The 19,474-nt window shown below is 43.1% G+C and overlaps 1 protein-coding gene across 3 annotated transcripts in view; it reads left to right on the top strand.

Annotated features, from left to right (window-relative positions):
• LOC144510085 (retinoic acid receptor beta-like) overlaps positions 1 to 19,474 on the top strand; it is a 254,687-nt gene that overhangs the window by 1,045 nt on the left and 234,168 nt on the right. Inside the window, exon 1 of one of the 3 annotated variants that reach the window (XM_078239353.1) lies at positions 1,664 to 1,752. The exons of the other annotated variants lie outside the window; for them this stretch is intronic. The gene's annotated coding sequence lies outside the window, so the exon portion shown is untranslated. Of the gene's footprint in view, positions 1 to 1,663; positions 1,753 to 19,474 lie in introns of those variants that run through there. 3 annotated transcript variants of the gene reach the window in all.

Raw genomic sequence — 19,474 nt, forward strand, 5'->3', positions numbered from 1 at the left:
AGAGAGAGAGTGCCTGAGTGTGTGGCTGGCCAGCGATTTCAATAAATCTCCAGCAGTCTCCTCCTCAGCTGTCTCTGCATTTACCCAGGGAAGTGTCACTTCTGTACATCCACTTTCCACCGGCTTTTTGTCCCGATGTTTTATTTGAATTGCTGGCGAGGTATTGAAGCAGAATAGGGACAAGTTTTGCTCTCCAGTTAGGGGTATGTGGAGGTCTTATCTTTCAATTATTTCCAATGAGTATCGTTTCGTGATCGTGTTTCCTCTCTTGTGAAATCAAACATCGTTGTATTTTTAAACAAATAAAGCACTAGCAGCGCTGGAAGAGGAAAACAAATAAGGATTTCACCTTATCAGAAAGCAAACTGTTTCTGGTCCCGTAAGCCCCGAGAATTGCGGATAAAAGATTTAATATCAGTCAAAGAAACGACCAGAGGTTTCACCTCACTTCAGTTAGAAATAAACAAACATCGATTTTTGTTTCTATCATTTTTATGCTTCGAGCATCTTTACTCGAATGTTTGTGTTTTTTCCGTTGGACATTTCCTTCATTTGTCCAATAACATTTTCAGTGTGAAGATTCATTCCTTTATTCGCATCAAAATATTTAATTAATTCTTTTTTCACATCCCGATGCAACCAGATCCACACTGCTATTGTCATTTTTACCCCTACCCGCCAAAAATAACCTCTTCTGCCTTCAACGTTTTTGGTTTGCCTTTTCTTTTTTGAGGAAATTTTAGTGTTTTTTTTCATGCAAATTGAGAAAATTAAATATGACACGTCTCTATTGCAATTTATAGATAGCAACCAAGACCAAAGCTGGCCTCTGGAATAATGGTTTGATTGTAACTTAATGCATAAGGAGCACCTTCATTACCAGAGCGGATTATGTAGGGTAAATCTGGAGGTAATATTGCCTCTTGAGTACCAGTGACCACAGACCCTAGTGTTTCCTGGTCTGCTGTTCCTCATTAAGCACTTTGCGGCTCTGTGCTTATTAATGGCTAACAGAGACTGCAGATTGATTGCGTTGACCTGCCACATATCTGAAAAACCTTTTTTTGATTGTGCCAATGTAATGAAAAGGAGATTGAGGGAGCCGACAATACTAAGCTTTTAGTAATGTAATAATGTTGTAAGAGACACTTAAATTACCTGTTTGATGTACATTCAGCAATTTCAGCTGTTAAAGGGAAAAAAAATCAATCCATGGTACAGTAACTTGTCCCCTGTGTGCTGATAGCAGCTGTACACTGCTTTCCTTAAGCACTTTTCACTTCAAAGTTTTATGGGCAGATCCCAGTGTTTCTAGGGTTTAATCCTGTTAATCACATGAAAATTGAAGCAAATATAACATTAATTCCATTATGGTTTTTGTACAGAAACAGCCTTTGAGGTTTCTCTACGTCAAATTATTAATTTGTTGTGCTGTCGTAACTAGTTAGCACAATTGTTCAAACTGCAGTAATTATTGTATATAACTAAAATACCACAGGTATCTAATGTACAGTGAGGACACAATGGGGCAGAAATTTGTCTTGGTAGGGATTCAAAATGGACCGTATCAGATCAGCCGTCTCTAATAGTTCCTAATGTTTAATTCCATTTACTGCAACGGAACTGCAATTTTCAATTTGCAGATAGCATCCAGTGAAATGCAAAGCAAGACGAGGCTGGGCTGTGGAATAATGGCTGTGGAGTAACTTAATGCATAAGGAGCACTTAAAGCATAAGAGCAGCTTATGTAGGGTAAGTCTGGAGGTAATATTGCCTCATGAATCCCAGTGACCACAGACTCTAGTATTTCCTGATCTGCTGTTCCTCATTAGTCCAGCCTTGTCTTGGTTTGTAAATCCCTTTTGTGCCACAGTCTAAGATGACAAACTGCTAACCCAATGTATTCAGACTTAAGGAAAATAGAAATAAGCAGGAGCAGTATTAGTGGACATTAAAGCCTTGGACGAATTCTGTCTCATCTGGAACTGAGATACACATTTCCTCACCAGTGTCGGTTTTTCTTTGTTAATTGGTAACAATTATATATAGAGCAGTGCTTCCCAAACCTTTTCTCGACATGATCCCATTTTAATGCCTCAGGTTTCATCTGGCCCCAGAGTGAAAATTGACCAAGGGAAGTGGGTTGCTGAGCAGGGGACGGGTGGGAGGTTGACCGGTGGGTGTGGGGGGGAGGGAATATTTGCTGACCAGGATGGGACTTTCAAAACTACAGGATTTGGGCTGAAAAAGGTGAAGGCGCACCTTTTCCAGGCTGTGGTTGTAGCAGTGACTGAGCCTCGGAGTACAGATGATTAAGCTACACCCACCGACAGAAAGAAAACTAACATTTGAAGGGGCCTCACAGCAATCAAAAGTCAGTCCAAGCTCCATGGCTGCCATTGCTGCCTCGGAGAACCCACAGTTTGGAGGACCCCTAATACAGAGTTAAAAAATCTGGATTCTCAATGTTGCTGAAAAACCACCCACTAAGAGGTGTGTTATCCAGCCCAGGTGCCTGTCCCACAGATATCTCTTTCCTACCTGTGGGTAAGTGTTTGGTTCCTGCTCAGTGGCCTCTCATGATGGAAATGCTGAGATAAACCAGTCAGTGTTTAGCAATCCAAATTGCTTGAAAGATTATTTCCTAGGTTTCTAGTACCAGTATTTTGGGGGCTTCAAGTTGATGAGCTGCTGCAATATCAAGTGCTTCTGAACAAGAATGTAACATAAAAATTATTTGTGTGACAGGGCGCTTCGTCTTTTTCTTTGATCCCGTACCTATTTGTGTGGTAGAATTCATGGCTTATATTGTATGTTAACTCCGCCTATGGGCGAAAACAGGTAACAATTGTGTAAGTGGTCATCAATAGATAGATCAAATTAAATGAGCAATTGGATTGACTGAATGAGCCAGCCTGAATGCATTACAAAATTGTGCTCCCTAAATTGATGGTGATTTATCGGTGATAATAAGGAGCATATTTTATGTTGGAATGGGAGACCAATTCTGGCATAAATCATGCTGAACATTCATTAGTACTGTAATGATTAATGGGTGGCAATATATTTCTATTCATTATTGTCTGAATTCCCAAATCTTGTTTTTTGTTTACTAAAGAAGCTACCTTGCCAAAATCGAATTATTATTAAAAAATGAAATTCTGCCACTAACTATGTAAAATTAAATTGAATTTTGTGTAACATTGCAACTTACTCAAAAGACAAAAAGTCAACAAAATGCTGCTTATTTCTGCTTCAGACCTCTTACTGTGGAATTGAATAAACTCAAGCTGCTATATTTGCAAATTCTTATTCCCTCTTCCTAACCCCGAACCCCAATCACCCCAACTCTGTAACTTTGATTACCAAGGCAGCATATTGTACAGACGCAATCATCTCATTTCCTCAGTTGACCCCATAGGTGACCTAGACGGAGCCCAGGTTGCAACCTTAAGTAAGTGGAGTCCAATGAAACTTAATGATTTGAGAGAGCCCTGTGGAAAATGTTTCAGATTATATTTTATGGTTTTTAAAAACCCTTTTTTTCATGCACTTCAGTTCATCTTTGTCTGACGCCCAGTGACTGACAGATTGTGACTGTGGCAGTGTCAAAAATGGAATGAGGGTGTAATTTACAATTTTAAAAAATATCATAATAGCAACAGGGTTTTAATTAGTATCACACCCCACTGAATTTAGATTAGGCTGTTTAATATCTTCAGGGAGGTTTTGTGACTCAGTGGGTCGCGCCCTTGCCTCTGAGCCAGAAGCTCTGGGTTTGACTCCCATTCTTGGGTTTAATGGTCACGGAAGGTGAGTTCATAACATGGCCAAGCAGGTTCATTATCAACATATAAATCCTTCCAATATGCCTAGGGCAAGTGGTAAGAATGGGTGGGTCCCCTGGTCAACCATGCTTGAGGTGGAATGGCACACCTCACGCTGTAGCCTCTGGTGACAGGCTGGTGACCTGTTCCTGGAAGAAAACTAGCTATGGCAACAGACAGAAGTATATGCGTTGCCTCATGTGTCACTAGTATAATATTTCAGCAACTTGGGGGAAGGCTTCATTCAGAATTAAGGACTATTTGACTAATTTTGCTGTAGCTTTTAGTCTATCAATGGCTGCAATGGATTAAGTAAATTGACCTGTTTTTCTGTTTAATTTGATAGCATGCAGTATGTGCTTGTTCGTATGACAGAAAGCATGTGCATTAGGTGATTGAAGTTCAAAGGGTTACTGTTTCGCTGAAGAAAATATGTTTCTCATAAAAATGCAGGCTAGAAAGTGCATGAATGGAAAACTATGCTTGAGGATTGTGTGTATTGCATCACATATCAGAATATGGACTAGATGAGTAAACTGCTGTGGTGGGAATGGATTAATGTCAGAGGCGATTGTCATGATTTAATCAGCTTAGATGCTTTCTATTCTGGGGTACATATGCGATAATCATTAGTAAATATGTTGAACAGCCACGGCGCACAGTGCTGTAAAAAAATTGGGGTACTGTTTTGACATTGATATTTAATTATAAAAATGCAGGGAACTGCTGGAAGTGAGCCAGACTGTCACTGCTCTCCTTTATAACTAACCACATGCGCATTATCAAGATAATACACAACAACGTGATATTATTTATGTTTCTGACAAGCTATATCAGTGACAGATGTATGTGCTGTAATGGACTGATTGTTAGTCACTGCAGTTAATACACAGAAATTGCAACAGCTACATTTAAAGGAAGCAAATAAAATACTGGTCTCTTATTTTGAAATTTCTGATACATTTCTTTTTCAATTCATTCACAGGATATAGGCATCAGTTACACATGTGTTGCCCAATGCTAGTTGCTTTTGAGAAGGTGGTGGTGAGCTGCTTTCATAAGCTGCTGCAGTCCGAATGGTGAAGACACTCTTGCAATGCTGTTGGGTAGGGCTGCAGGATTTTGTCTCAGTGATTGTATAAGAAAGGTGATTTATTTCCAAGATAAGATGGAGTGAGAATGGAAGGGACCTTGGGGGTAGTGGTATTCCCATCCACGTGCGCCCTTGTCCTTTTAGGTGATAGAATTTGTGGGCTTAGGAGTTGCTATTGAAGAAGCCTTGGTGATTTTCTGCACTACATCTTGTGAATGATACTCAGCGCAACCATGTTGTGTCAGTGGTGGAGGGAATGTATGTTTAAGGTAGTGCTTGGGGTGCAAATCAAATGTGCTGTCTTGTCCTAGATGGCGTCGAGCTTCCTGAATGGTTTTGTAGTTGCACTCATCCAGACCATTAGAGAGTATTCCATCACATGGAAGGTGAGTTACTTGCCACAGAAAATCTCAGCTTGTTAATGGTTGGTGTAGCCATAGTATTTATGTGGCTGGTCCAGTTACGATTCTGTTAAATCGCACAAAGACGCAACCCGATGTTGGGAGAACAAAGTCTATTATTGCTGGGTAGTTTTCACAGCTGAAGTGGACATAGGATGAAAGTTGACGATGGTAATGCCATTAACTGTCAAAGGGAGGTTGTTGCACTCTTTTTGTTGGGGATGGTCCTTGCCTGCCACTTATGTGGCATGAATGTTCATTGCTAGTTAAGCGCTCAAGCCTGGATATGTGTGGTCATGTTATCACTTTCATATTCAAGTTGCTGACAAGTTTTGTTGGCCAAACCAACAGTTTTGCAAGGTTAAGGAGATCCAGTGGGTTAAAATGCAATGGTGACAACCAAACAAAGATTCTTAGTGCTTACTTTCTCCAAAAGCTGTGTGATTTGCCCATCTAGCCAACCTCCCTCTGGTTTGTAGAGCATGCTTGAAAGAACGTATTCAGAAACAGCCCCAACAAATGTTTAGTTGTAAATGTTTGGGCCTGAATGGAAATGATTATGTACTATTTAATTCACATTGTTAAACTTTGAATTTTTTAATTATTGATTGTTAATTCAAATGTTTAACTTGAATGAATTAGTCATATGCTTAGAAGACAATGCTTTTTACTTTGTAATGAAGTATCAGGATGAAAGGTAACCTAAAGGAAAGGTATGTCTAAAGCTATTTATCAGCTCACTTACTTCAATGTTGTCACTAGGTTTATTACGTAAATACCTTATTCGCTCTCCACAAATTGAGATTTTTAGTGTGAAGGAAAACCTTTATGATTCATAAGTTGAAGTTGGAGTTGATATGAAGGCTCCAACTGACTCAAAAACAAAGCAGGGTGAACTCCACCCCCCCCCCCCCCCCGTCAACAGGGGAATCAGGCTGCATATACATAGTCACTGCAAGTTGGTGTGCAGCAAAAGTGCTTTGCCTCAATGTTGCAGTTATGGTCTAACTGTCTCAATGGTCTCTGCTACTTTTAATTCATCACCTCTAATTACTCCAAACACTGGATGGTAATCATCAGTATTTCACCCTCATGTTAAATCGCACAAAGACGCAACCCGAGGTTGGGAGAACAAAGTCTATTATTACATTGCTGGGTAGTTTTCACAGCTGAAGTGGACATAGGATGAAAATTTGATGTGCCCACCATTATGCTTTATTGAAATCCTCGTGACAATGCTGGTATTGTGTTGTAATTATGGAACTGCACTGGGAAACATCTACTTCTAGCATGAGAGTACCTTTTGTGAGAATCTTGCTTGCATTCTGGAATCTCAAAGAATTAATGGAAGCACTCTCAACACAGATAGAGACCGCTCTTGTAATATAATTTAGAATTGGCTCAGAGCGAAAAGAGAGGGGCCATGGGAGCTGGATGCACTCAGAGCTCACATTGTGGGCACCTCTTCACTCATTGAGGGTTTGAAGCTGGTTATTCATGGCTGCTACAACAACTTACCAGTTATTAGCAGCATTGAAGAACCAAACCAAAAGGCGCACATATTTTTCAGACAAATGTCTTTTGCTAGCTTTTGTAAGTGAATTCTTGCTTTGTATTAAAAGCTATCTTGTAGTTGTGGTGTTGGTTACTGTTAGAGCTGTAGGGATGATAATCTGCAATGGGGCCCGATGGATGGAAGACTACCAGACAAGTGGAGTATTCAAAAATTATAATAATATAATAGGTGGGTTTAGTGTTGAACATTGCAATAGTCATACCTCTCTCTCTGAAGTGCTTGCAATCCTTAATATCACTTTCTAGTTGTACCTTATACAATTCAATAATGGAGATCTGGTGATTTGGGTAGAAATAATACAGAAATTAATTTCTTAACCAAAATGTCCAACGTATAACTTCGCTGTGCTATTTCAGCTTTTGCATTTGAAACCTCAAACAGTCTACTAAATTTAGCTTCTTTCTATATACTGCATTAAAATATAGAATTTTGATTTGTATCTTCAGACTAAATAGGTGGCACCAAATTCAGATTTGATCACCAGTTGGATTCACAGAATTACACAGCACATTGTATAATTCCAAATGCCGACAGCATACTTTTCAATGGAAAGTCTCAAACCTCAGCTATAAAAAAATCAAGACGCAAAGTAAAGCATGCAGATGGATATTACTTTACAGCTGAATGAGTGGCGATCTGGATCGGGTAATCCAAATATTCATTTCTTTTCTGCTCGTACAAACCGACTACAGTTATACGGAGAACAGATGGGTTGACGTTTTAACTACTCGATGCTTGTTACAGATGAACGAAAAGAATAAGCAAGCAAGGAAGGGCAATGAGTGCTTCATATTATGAATATTTAATTTTCTTTTTTTTACAATGCTTGGCTTTTGATGTTTATCAGTTCAAGCTGCAGACCGTGCCTGTTTGGAATTAGCCATACTAGCAGGGTAACAAGTGTGATCAAACAGAGCTCCTTACAGGGCTGACAACTGACATTGCCAATTGACTCAGTGTTAAACGAGCAATGCCAGCATCAGCACTGCACTGACCTATAAACATATGAATTATTGAATCATACCTAGTGACTAGCCTCCACTCTATCACTTTGGAATTCTTTGCAAGGATAGACAGACAATTTTGTTTTTATACTTCCCAATTTTCCAGAAAAGCTCAATTCATTGTTCACTTCTTTTCCATTTGATTTGAGATATTTTATTTTGCTTTCTTTCCTCAAGTCAGTCATTCACATCAATACGTTCCTCTTGGGATGGGCTGGTCTGGACTCAGCAACACTTTCACAGACATCATGATACTTTGTTGTCCTGAGAAGGTGGCTTTAACCATGCGGATGTAGGAATCCTTTTACAGCTAATTTTCTCCTGTTTTCCCACTTTCCCACCCCTCCACCCCAGCGTTGCTGCCAGACGTCTCATCAGAACCTGGAAAGGAAGCACACCCTATAAACCCTTTCGGAAGTCTGTGTGCAAATGTTGTTAATGACTGCATCTCAAGCCCCGTCTCCTAGTTAAAGTTCAGCACTCTTGTTGTAACCAGCTGGGAGCCACCTTAACTAGTGTCCCCGGTGATGTGATCCTGTTTTTAGATAATATAGCACCCCCGTCCTCTATCACCTCCTTCCTAAAGAATGGTCCATTCCGTCCACCTTTACAGAATCTTGCTCCCTTCTATCATTACTGTCTCCATTTACAGATTAAATGACTAAAACAATTTGGCTAAAGTAACTTTGTTTCATTCACATCGCCAGCTTTTATTACATTGTGAACATTTAGTTGATCACAGTGCTAAAAGGTTTGTCACTCACACCCCTAGTTGCTTTCTGTCAGTTAGTTAAGGGTCCCCCATTTGATAAATACCGTCAAATAAGCTAACTTTGGAGTCATATTGTGTGCACCTGTTTCCCCAAACAGTTCCGAGCCGTGTATTTGAGCCATGTATCATAGAGAGCCAGATCCCAGCAGCAACCGCATAGGCAGACCTGTGTGCATGCCTGGGTCAAACATACCGACTGAGGGTCATTGGCAGTTCACTGAGTCAGGTCTGGTGAGCGGCAAATACCTACTTCTTTAAAGAGCTTAAGCTCCTTGACTGCCTGCTCACACAAGAAATTGACATTCTCCCAAGAAAAATGTAACCTGAACAGTTCTTGAAACCATAAGCGCTTGGTTTATGGTGTCAGAACTAAGCATGGTTCTCTTTCAAGGCACATACACACGAAATTTATAGTGAATGAACTAATAGGATTTATGTGGGGAGAGGGGATAATGAATGAAAGTGTGTTGTGAGAGATGACTGCTTTAATTAGTCTGAGATTCCTTCAATATTTTAGCTTCAAGATTTTTGTTCAAACATTTTTATTGTCCTTTTTATGTGACTTTGGCTCAGTTGCCACCTCTGAGTCAGAAGGTTATGGGTTCAAGTACCTCATCTTGACTTGAGCACTAATGATGCAGCGCGGAAAGAATGCGTGCTGCATTGTCAGGTGCTGGCTTTTAAATTGGACGTTTAAGGATTCCCTTACTGCATGTTCATGTGGATATTTGGAACAGCATGGGGCATTCTTTTGACATCCTTCCTTGAGTCAATGGCCTCGAGTTTGCAGTAGCAATGATGGTGGAACTGTCAGCATTTGAAACTATAATTTGACTGCAACTTTGTGGATTCGCAAAAAGGCACAGTTAAACACAGAAATCTCGAGGGTGCTGTCAGTGATTCTACTGTCCTCCAGAGAGTGCATTGTTGAGGTCCCTCAAGGATGCAATCCCTAAGCAACCAGCAAATTCTCAAAAATCATTTTTACTTTGTTTATCTTGCTGTAAAAACTTTTACAAAATGTACACCTTGCTGAATAAACTTTGTGTTTTTAATGGTGTACACCTCTATTATTAATTCTAACCAACCTCATTGGCTCTGAAAAGCTAATTTTTTGGACCGTCAAATTTCTCCATCAGATGATACGATTCACATATCTTAAACTTTTTTTTGTTTGTTCATATTGATAGTTTTTATCTAAACTCAATTTCTAATCATTCTTTTTTTGCTATCTGAATTTTTAAATTAGAAGTAAAGGAGTTCAGTGCTTTTAACTTAACGGTTTGCTGTCTGTGAGAATACTTCACTGTGATTGGCTGTTCCCCCTATTTGCTGACATTACTATGGCTGCACATCTGGAGATTCCTTTAGATTTAAACTGTCAAAAGAACGGGAAATCTGCACCTCAGAGATCACACGATCTTTGTGGGCAACTTTCTTCAAGGTCACTGGTGAGCACTGTTGCTACAGTGCTGACTGCAAAAGCTAGCCAGCATTAAAAAAAAACCTATCTGGTTATTAATCTTGTTTGTAGGGTCTTCTTATGTATAAACTGACCACTCCATCTTTCTCCCTATAGCAGTAACTATATAAAAAATATTGCATTGTATCTGAAATTCTTTGCAAAATTTCTGAGAGATGTGAGGAAAACAATAACCTGCATTTGTATAGTGCCCTTAACACAATAAAATGTCCCACTGAGCCACATAAGGAGATATTAGGGCAAATACCACAAGTTGATCAAAAAGGTAGATTTTAATAAGTGTTGAAGGAAGAGAGAGGGGTGGACAAAAGGAAAGGTTCAGGGAAGAAATTCCAGAGCATTGGAATGAGGCAAGTGATGGCACAGCCACCATGATGCTTAAGTGACCAGAATTAGACGAGTGCAGGTATATTGGAAGTTTATGGGGCTAGAGAAGTTTACAGAGATATGAAGAGGCAAAGTAATGGAGGGATTTGAAAACCAGAACGAGAATTTTAAAATGAAGGTGTAGTTTAATCAGGCACCAGTTTGGGTCAGTCAACACAGGGGTGGATGAATGGGATTTGGTGCAAGTTTGGAATTGGGCAGTGGAATTTTGGACAATCTCAGGCTTATGGAGGGTAGAATGTGGGAGACTGAGCAGGAATACATTACAGGAATAGAAGTCTAGAAGGCTGTACATAAGTTCAATTTTTTTGTTTGTGATTTGAAATTGATCATCAGAATGTCACTGTCATCTTCACCATTTACAGGGCATCATTGCCTCTATAAAGTTACTGACTAATCTTTTTCACTTAATTTCTTGATGACCTTTGTGTTATGGTGACGTTCATATTTTGAATTTTTTTTTTGCCCAATGCCATGTTATGTGTTATGTAGCTCTCCGAAGTTCTTTTGTTTTCCAAAATGAAAACAACCCCCCTTTTCAAACTTTGAGCAGCAAAATGTGGATGTCTAGCACCTGTATTTTCTGCGCTCCAGATGCCATTTTGGGTCAGAAATGGCATTCACCCACAACGTACAGTTATGGTGTGGACCATGTGTGTTGCCATTTTAAGTAGGTCATTCGGCAGGCTCTGGTCACATGTAGAGCAGGAAGATTATGACATTAGTCAGTATGGAATGCTTATTTCACTACAACATTGCCATTTGCAATCTGAATTCGCCAGCTACTGCTTTCTCTTAACCCCACTCAAATGGGTATCCACTGGGCAGCAGGAAGAAACCCTCAGCCCACTCCAATCCCGTTTAAAGGGATTGTCAACTACTTTCAGCTTAGTCACTGATTGATTTCTATTAGCTGTTGCTGAATTAGTACAAGTGTTTGGAGATTAATATTGCTCCTTAAAGTTGGCAGAGTCTAGAGGGAGGTGTTTAGGATATGGTGAAGGCCTTGGTCCTAGAGCTCTATTTGGACCTCTTGCTCATAGTAATGTGTGCTGTAATTAACATCCCTCCTGGCCTGCAGTAAGACAGAGAGAGTGAGCAGAGGCAACACAGAGGAGAAAGCCATTGGGTGTGTGTTTTCTGGAAGTGGAGACAGCTCACCATTGGCCACCTCTGGGACCTTCCAGTCCTCCCAAGATCTACCGCATTTTGCATGGTTTGTCCATCCATGTTGTAGAAGAGCACTTTTATAGAAATGACCAGAATTTTATAGAATCACTAAAGTGCAGAAGGCGGCCATTTGGACAATTGAGTCTGCACTGACTCTCCGACAAAGTATCTTACTCAGGTTCCCCAGTCTATCCCTGTAACCCCATGGCCCATCCACCTAACCTGCACATCTTTGGACTGTGCGAGGAAACCGGAGGAAACCCAAGCAGACATGGGGAGAACGTGCAAACTCCACACAGACAAGTCATCCGAGCCAGGAATCGAATCTGGGCCCCTGGCGGTGTAAGGCAGCAGTGCTAACCACTGTTCCACTGTGCCACGATTGATTTCCAATCTCCGAAGCCACTTTGATGGCAGAGCAGTGAGTTGAAAAACTTTCCACCGTGTCTTCAAGAAAGAAGGGCTTGAAGGGAGAAAGAAAGAGGAGATTATAATTGAAATTTATTTTCTTCCCAAGTGGCAGAAATCAGGGCACATCACTTTTAGCAGCCTGATACAAAAGGATATTTATTTAAAGGGAAGTATAATAGGTTGGTTTAATTTATTGTTAGGTAAAGGGGAGCATCTGGGTGCGATGGTCTCTGCCAGTGGTGATTGCAAGCAATGTATCTGCCGTTGAAATCTTGAATTGGCAGCGGTTGTAAATGTACCCGACAGTCTCACATTTTCTCCCAGTCTCTAAGCGCTGTCAAGAAGAAACGTACTGGTTTTTGGGAAAAGGCAAATCATAGTCACTGCCAACTTGCCTTTATAATGACTCAGTGCCACTGATGACAAAGATAGACCAGTGAGTTACTCGTCTTTATCCTTCCTGACAGTAAACATGTTACCTGCATTAACCTAGAAATCCACGGATAACTGACATCCAAATCAAATGTTGAGATACCCATTAAAGTAGTGTACTTTGTAATTACTGGTTTATAACATTGTCTATCATATTGCTCTTAATTATTGATCTTAATTATGGGGGATTATTAATGTCACAAGTTTTATTACTGTAATCACACTGCAAACCTGAGGATGCAATTAGAAACTACAATAGCCACGATTCTCGGTGCTATAGATCGGTGGCCTGTATGTAGTTTATTATATTTTTTGAAACCCATGACTTATTGCATCACCACCCGCTGTTCCCTTGTTTCCTTCTACTTGTGACCAAAATAGAAAATAATCATTGCATGAAGGTGATCGCCAAAGTTGTCTGTGTATATTTAAACAAAGGATTAAATGTTTTTGTTGTCACAGATTCGCTTGTATCATTTAAAAATAACAAGCACATGTTCTAACACCTAACAAACAAGTCAATAGGTTCTTTTCTGCCAAATCCACTGTCCCTTACCTGGAGAGAATGAATTCCACTGAATTGATTTCTACAGTTTTCCAGTGGAGTCAGGGTGAAGTTACTCACAGCCCCACACTCCGGGGGTGAAATTAGCAGCTTTGTTTATAAGTGAACTCACAGGCACATGCAACTTTGTATGGTTTTTGGAGCTCAGTAGCACAGACAGCTCAAATACCCAATGGAAGCCACCAGTAAAAACTGCTGCTCAACTGGTTCAATAATGCACAGTGGGCTGAGCCAGCAGTGGGAGTCCACAGTTTCTAAGTGAAACTTGCACTAAAGACATTAACAAAGATTCCATCAACATCACGCGATTATTTTAGGAGACACAGTAGAATGTTCTATACAGACCAGAGCATCTAGCCGTTAATGTATATAGAATCATAGAATCCCTACTGTGCAGAGGGAGGCCATTCAGCCCATTGAGTCTGCTTCGACTCTCCAACAGAACATCCCACCCAGGCCCTATCCCGTAGTCCAAGTATTTACCCCGCCAATACTACTAACCTACACATTTTGGGACACGAAGGGACAATTTAGCATGGTGAATCCACCTAACCTGCACATCTTTGGACTGTGGGTGGAAACTAGAGCACCTGGAGGAAACCCATGCAGACACAGGGAGAATGTGCAAGCTTCACATAGAGGGCCCGATTTTAGCATTGCGTTGCGCCCATTTTTGGCCCCGGAAATTTGGTAAAGTTGGTGTGAGGTGAATAGCGCGATCCGCGCCCACCTCTGCGCTGGTTCCCCCTTTACCAAGGCCCGAAAATGGCCACAATCAGGACCGTGCCTGAAATGGGCGTGACAGCTATTTAAATGCATTTGCATGCACTTGAATTGACTTAATGGGCTGCACGTCCAACCTTACCGGCACCTCACCCTTTACCACTGCGTTCGCCCATCCAGAATTGGCGCGAAACAGACATGCTCCACAAAAGTCCGATTCGGGTGCTCTAGTTAGTGAGGAGGTCGGTGCCTAGCGTCCGATGGCTCTCTGCTTGAGATTGGTGGGGAGGTGTGAAGGGGGTGTCTGCTGCCACTCCGCCTGAGATCAGTGGGGTGGAAGGGGGAGGTCCGCTGCCACTCCGCCTGAGATTAGGGGGGTGCAAGGGGGGGGTCCGCTGCCACTCTGCCTGAGATCGGTGGGGTGGAAGGGGGGGGTCCGCTGCCACTCCGCCTGAGATCAGTGGGGTGGAAGGCGGGGTCCGCTGCCACTCCGCCTGAGATCGGTGGGGGGAAGGTGAGGTCTGCTGCCACTCTGCCTGAGATTGGTGGGGTGGGGGGGGGGGGGGGGGGGGGGGGGGTGGAGGGAGGGACAGAGAGGGCCGCGATCGGTTTGGGTGATGGGGGGGTGGAGCGATAAGGAGGTCAGTAATGTTGTGGGGGTGGGGCAATGTCTGTGGGAGCCGGGGGAGGCATTATCCGGCCCGGGAGGGATGGGGCAGGGGAGCCGCATTCTATCATTTGTTTTCTGTGCATGCGCAATTGGAGGCGCCGATCGGAGCTGCAGGGTTAAGTCCTGGCCACAGGCTTGTGCAGCGCGATTGGGAATTGCTGATATTTTTGCATGCAGAGTGTGTATGGTGGCTCCGGAAAACGGGTCTAAAAACTGGATCTGAAACACTCCCAGTTTCAAGTCTGCCCAGCACTTAGAATCAAAACGGTAAAATAGGGCCTAGACAGTCACCCTAGGTTGCAATTGAAGCCGGGTCCCTGGTGCTGTGAGGCAGCATTGCTAACCACTGTGCCACTCCGGGTGGAGGAAGTATGAGATACTATCAGACAGGAGACCATTGCAGGATCATGTGCTAGGAGAGTACGAGGGTATCGGGAAGAATGCGGCAGACTTGAAGGAAAGTGGTAAGATGAGGAGTGAGACAAGCTATAACTAAATGAAATGTACATTACTGGTGGGTGGACACTGATCAAAATGGAAGTGTTACAGTTGTTCAAGTTTTTAAAATCATAGTCTGGCTTGATCAGATTTCAGAAAGAGGCTGCTTCAAATACACCACAGAGCATGATAATGAACATGTTTCTGAAGTATTACAGCAGGACCAATACCGGGGGTATTGCAACTGAAACTAATTGAACACTGATTATGGTTCTCCAAACAAACATCACAACACATTTGACCCAGCTCTCATTCATTCTCACAAACTACCTGTGGCCAAAATACTTTGGACTGGATTCTCCAGCCATGCCCACAGCTGGTATTTTCCAGTCCCACTCCAGTGAATGGAGATTTGGCTGAGTGCCAAATTCTTCATTCTCGCTGGCAGGGGCGTGGGGTGTGAACAGCCAGAGAATTCCAGCCTTTATATTCTTGTAATCCTTGCATAAAACCATAAAGCATAAAATGTCTAGCCATTCAAAGAATATGAGTGAGATTCTCCCAGTCCACTGCACTACTAGAGCAGTGCAGTGCAGCGGGCCGGGAGACTCAAACAGAGGCCGTGTATCGGGCTTCCCGCTGGGCACCACAGCCTCCCGCCGGAAGCCCGGTACACGGCCAGATATTGGCGCGGAGCTGAATAAATTATTTAAATGAGAATTACCATCCCATTAGCGGGTCCAGCACTGAAGTCTCCAGGCCTGCTAGCCTTCCACTGCCCTCTCCCCCCTCCCCTTATGACAGTTCCCCACTAGTGAGGAGCTGGTGACCTGACCCCGTTGGAGTGAAGGGGGGCCATGGAGGGCCTCCAGGAGGTCGGGGGCAATGGGGGTGCCCCCTGGGCATTGCCAGCTTGGCCCTCTGACACTGTCCAAGGGGCAAAGTGGTAATGCTCAGGTGGCACCTTGGCACTGCCCACCGGGCATCGGACAGTGCCAATGGGGCAGGGCCAGAGGGGGCAGGGCCTGTAGGGGATGGGGCATCTGGGGGATCGGTGGGGGGGTCCCGCTACCACTCTGCACTCGGTGGTGCTCGAGGGAGGGAGGCCAGCGATCGGGACTGGCCATCAGAATGGGGAGTGGTTCCGCCTACCGGGAGTTGGTTATCGGGGCTGTGGGAGGGGGAGGGGGTCAAGTTTGGCCCTTGACATATCCAGGAGGCCAATAACCGGGGGGTGGTAGTGGGGTGGGGGGGGGGGTGTTTCGCACGGTCAACTATGCAGGGTCGCAGAGCTGGCCAGCAATTGGGAGGCCGGCAGTTAGAGGCTACAGCGCATGCACCAATTTCCACTCTGACAGATCGGGACACGTTTAGTGACCTGCTCAGCGCTATGCTGCCGGTCTCTTGGGTGGGAATAGGCCCCACCCACTGATTTTTAATGAGATTCACACTAGGGCACTCTGTGATGCACGATGTGTGGGAGATTCATTTTGAAAATCCTGCTGAAAAAAGCAGCAGGATTCACTCCAATTTTTATGTGAATTTGGCAGTTGGAATGTTTTTGGGAGAATCCAGGCCTATTTCCCTCTCTCACAGAAAAGAGAGTTTGAAACTGATTTTGGTCCCAGGAGGAGTTTTTGTAACATGTACAAAAATATAACAATGTTCCATTAATGCTAACACACTAAATTATTTAATGTAACTGTAGCATGTGTTCACTCAAATTTGCAGAGTAACACATCCAATTGGTATGCTTGCTTTACATCCTTCAAAAAGGCAGCTGCCTGAATATCTACGAACATCGGCCACAAACTTGAAGTCATCCAAAATGCTGCCCAGTGTCTTAACTCTCAGCAAGTCCCCCATCACCCCAATGCTTGTTGTCCTACATTGGCTTCCAGTCAAATAAGGACTTGATTTTAAAATTGTCATCCTTGTTTTCAAATCCCTCTGTGGTCTGCCTTGTTACAATCTCAGTAAGAGGTTTAACAACACCAGGTTAAAGTCCAACAGGTTTATTTGGTAGCAAAAGCCACACAAGCTTTTGGAGCCTTCAGCCCCTTCTTCAGGTGAGTGGGAATTCTGTTCACAAACAGGGCATATAAAGACCCAAACTCAATTTACAGAATAATGGTTGGAATGCGAATACTTACAGCTAATCAAGTCTTAAAGATACAAACAATGTGAGTGGAGAGAGCATTAAGACAGGTTAAAGAGATGTATATTGTCTCCAGACAGGACAGCCAGTGAGACTCTGCAGGTCCAGGCAAGCTGTGGGGATTACAGATAGTGTGACATGAACCCAATATCCTGGTTGAGGCCATCCTCATGTGTGCGGAACTTGGCTATCAGTTTCTGCTCAGCGACTCTGCGCCGTTGTGTGTCGTGAAGGCCGCCTTGGAGAACGCTTACCCGAATATCAGAGGCCGAATGCCCGTGACCGCTGAAAGCTTTTTGCTACCAAATAAACCTGTTGGACTTTAACCTGGTGTTGTTAAACTTCTTACTGTGTTTACCCCAGTCCAACGCCGGCATCTCCACATCATTGTTACAATCTCACCATTCCTGTCTCGGGTGACTGTCTGTGTGGAGTGTGCATGTCCTCCCTGTGTCTGCATGGGTTTCCTCCGGGTGCTCTGGTTACCTCCCACAATCCAATGATGTGCAGGTTAGATGAATTGACCATGGTCAATGCATAGGGTTACAGGGATGGGTGGGGCTGGGTAAGATGCTTCTTCTGAGAGTCTGTGCAGACTCAGTGGGCTGAATGGCCTCCTTCTGCACTGTAGGGATGCTACGGATCTCTAATCTCTTCCAGCCCCACAATCTACGCTCCTCTAATTCTGATCTCTTGAGCATCCCCAATTTTCATTGCTCCTCCATTGGTGGCTCTGCCTTCAGTTGCTTCGGCCCCAAGCTCCAGAATAACCTCCCCACACCCGTTCGACCGGTCTTTCTCCTTTAAGGCATTTCTTAAAATGTAAGTTGTTGCAATTGTTGAGATAATCACCTGTTCCAGTGAATTTATTATTTTCAATTTTGTCACAAAGAACAAATCTCTCCTTTCGAGGGTAGAAGAGACTTGAATAATGTGATGTGCGAGAGATAAGTTCCTGGAGGGTGTGATTTGTCTGATTATTTTGGGGGATCAGAAAGGAATTATAGTGGAAAGGAATGAAATGGGAGCGGTTTAAGAGTGAATTCTTTAGAAGGGGAAAATATGATGATATGCTTATGGAAGCTTTGACAGCCCCTGCAATGCCAATTCATCTAAATCTCTGCATCCTCTACCATACCGAATTCCACTTGCCCAGCACTGAACCGCCGCTGCTCCCACCCCCAGTCTCTTCACTATCCCCACTGCCATGAATGGTATTTAAAGTGATTGTTCTGGCCTGGACTTTGCATTCAATGGTGAGATAACAATGCTCAACCACTGAACTCAAGTAAAGTAGCCCACAAGGATCTAGTGATGTTTGTGGCATGGTGTTTCCCCTTTCCCAATTTAATTTGAATCCAGTGCCAAGTCACCAGGATCTCCTGGTGTCCAACAACAATGATGTCATTAAGCAGGTTAAGTAGCTAATCACCTTCAAGAATTCTCACAGACAGCAAATCAGGAAGTAAAATTATTATTCTGCAATATATATGAAGTTTACAGTGAAGTAAATAAAGATTGGGACGTATAAATTTAAGCTGAAATGTCAACCAAAGTTTTTTATTGTATTGAAAAATATAGACATGCAAACATGCTAAATAGAAGCAGAACAAGGCCATTCAGCCCCTTGAAACTCCTCCAACATTCAAGTAGATCATGGCTGACAGGTTTGTGTTTCAAATTGCACATTCCCATCTACCCCATTAACCATTTATTCCATTGCCTAATAAGAATCTATCTAACTCCGCCTTAAAAAATATTCAATGACCCTGCCTCTACTGCCTTCTCAGGCAGTGTAATCCAAGTCACACAACTCTCTGAGTCAAAACATTTCTCCTCATCTCTGTCCTAAAAGGGTGACCCCTAATTTTAAAACAGTGCTCCCTAGCTCTGGACTCACTCACAACTGGAAACATCCTTTCCACGTCCACCTTCTCAAGGCCATTCAGGATCATATATACTTGAATCAAATCACTCCTCATTAACCATAGGACCATAGAATCCTACAGTGCAGAAGGAGGCCATTTGGCCCATCAAATCTATACTGACCACAACCCCACCCAGACCCTAGCCCCATAACCCCATATATTTACCCTAGCTAGCCCCCCTGACACGAAGGGGCAATTTAGCATGGCCAATCAACCTAACTCGCACATACTTGGACTGTGGGAAAAAAGCAGGGCACTTGGAGGAAACCCTTGCAGACACAGGGAGAACGTGCGAACTCCACACAGACAGTGACCCACGGCCAGAATTGAACCCGGGTCCCTGGCGCTGTGAGGCAGCAGTGTTAACCACTGTGCCACCGTGCCGAGCAACTGCCATTCTTCTAAATGCCAGTGGAAACGAACCCAGTCTCCCAGC

Source organism: Mustelus asterias, chromosome 2 (genome assembly GCF_964213995.1).
Source record: "Mustelus asterias chromosome 2, sMusAst1.hap1.1, whole genome shotgun sequence".
NCBI lineage: Eukaryota > Metazoa > Chordata > Chondrichthyes > Carcharhiniformes > Triakidae > Mustelus > Mustelus asterias.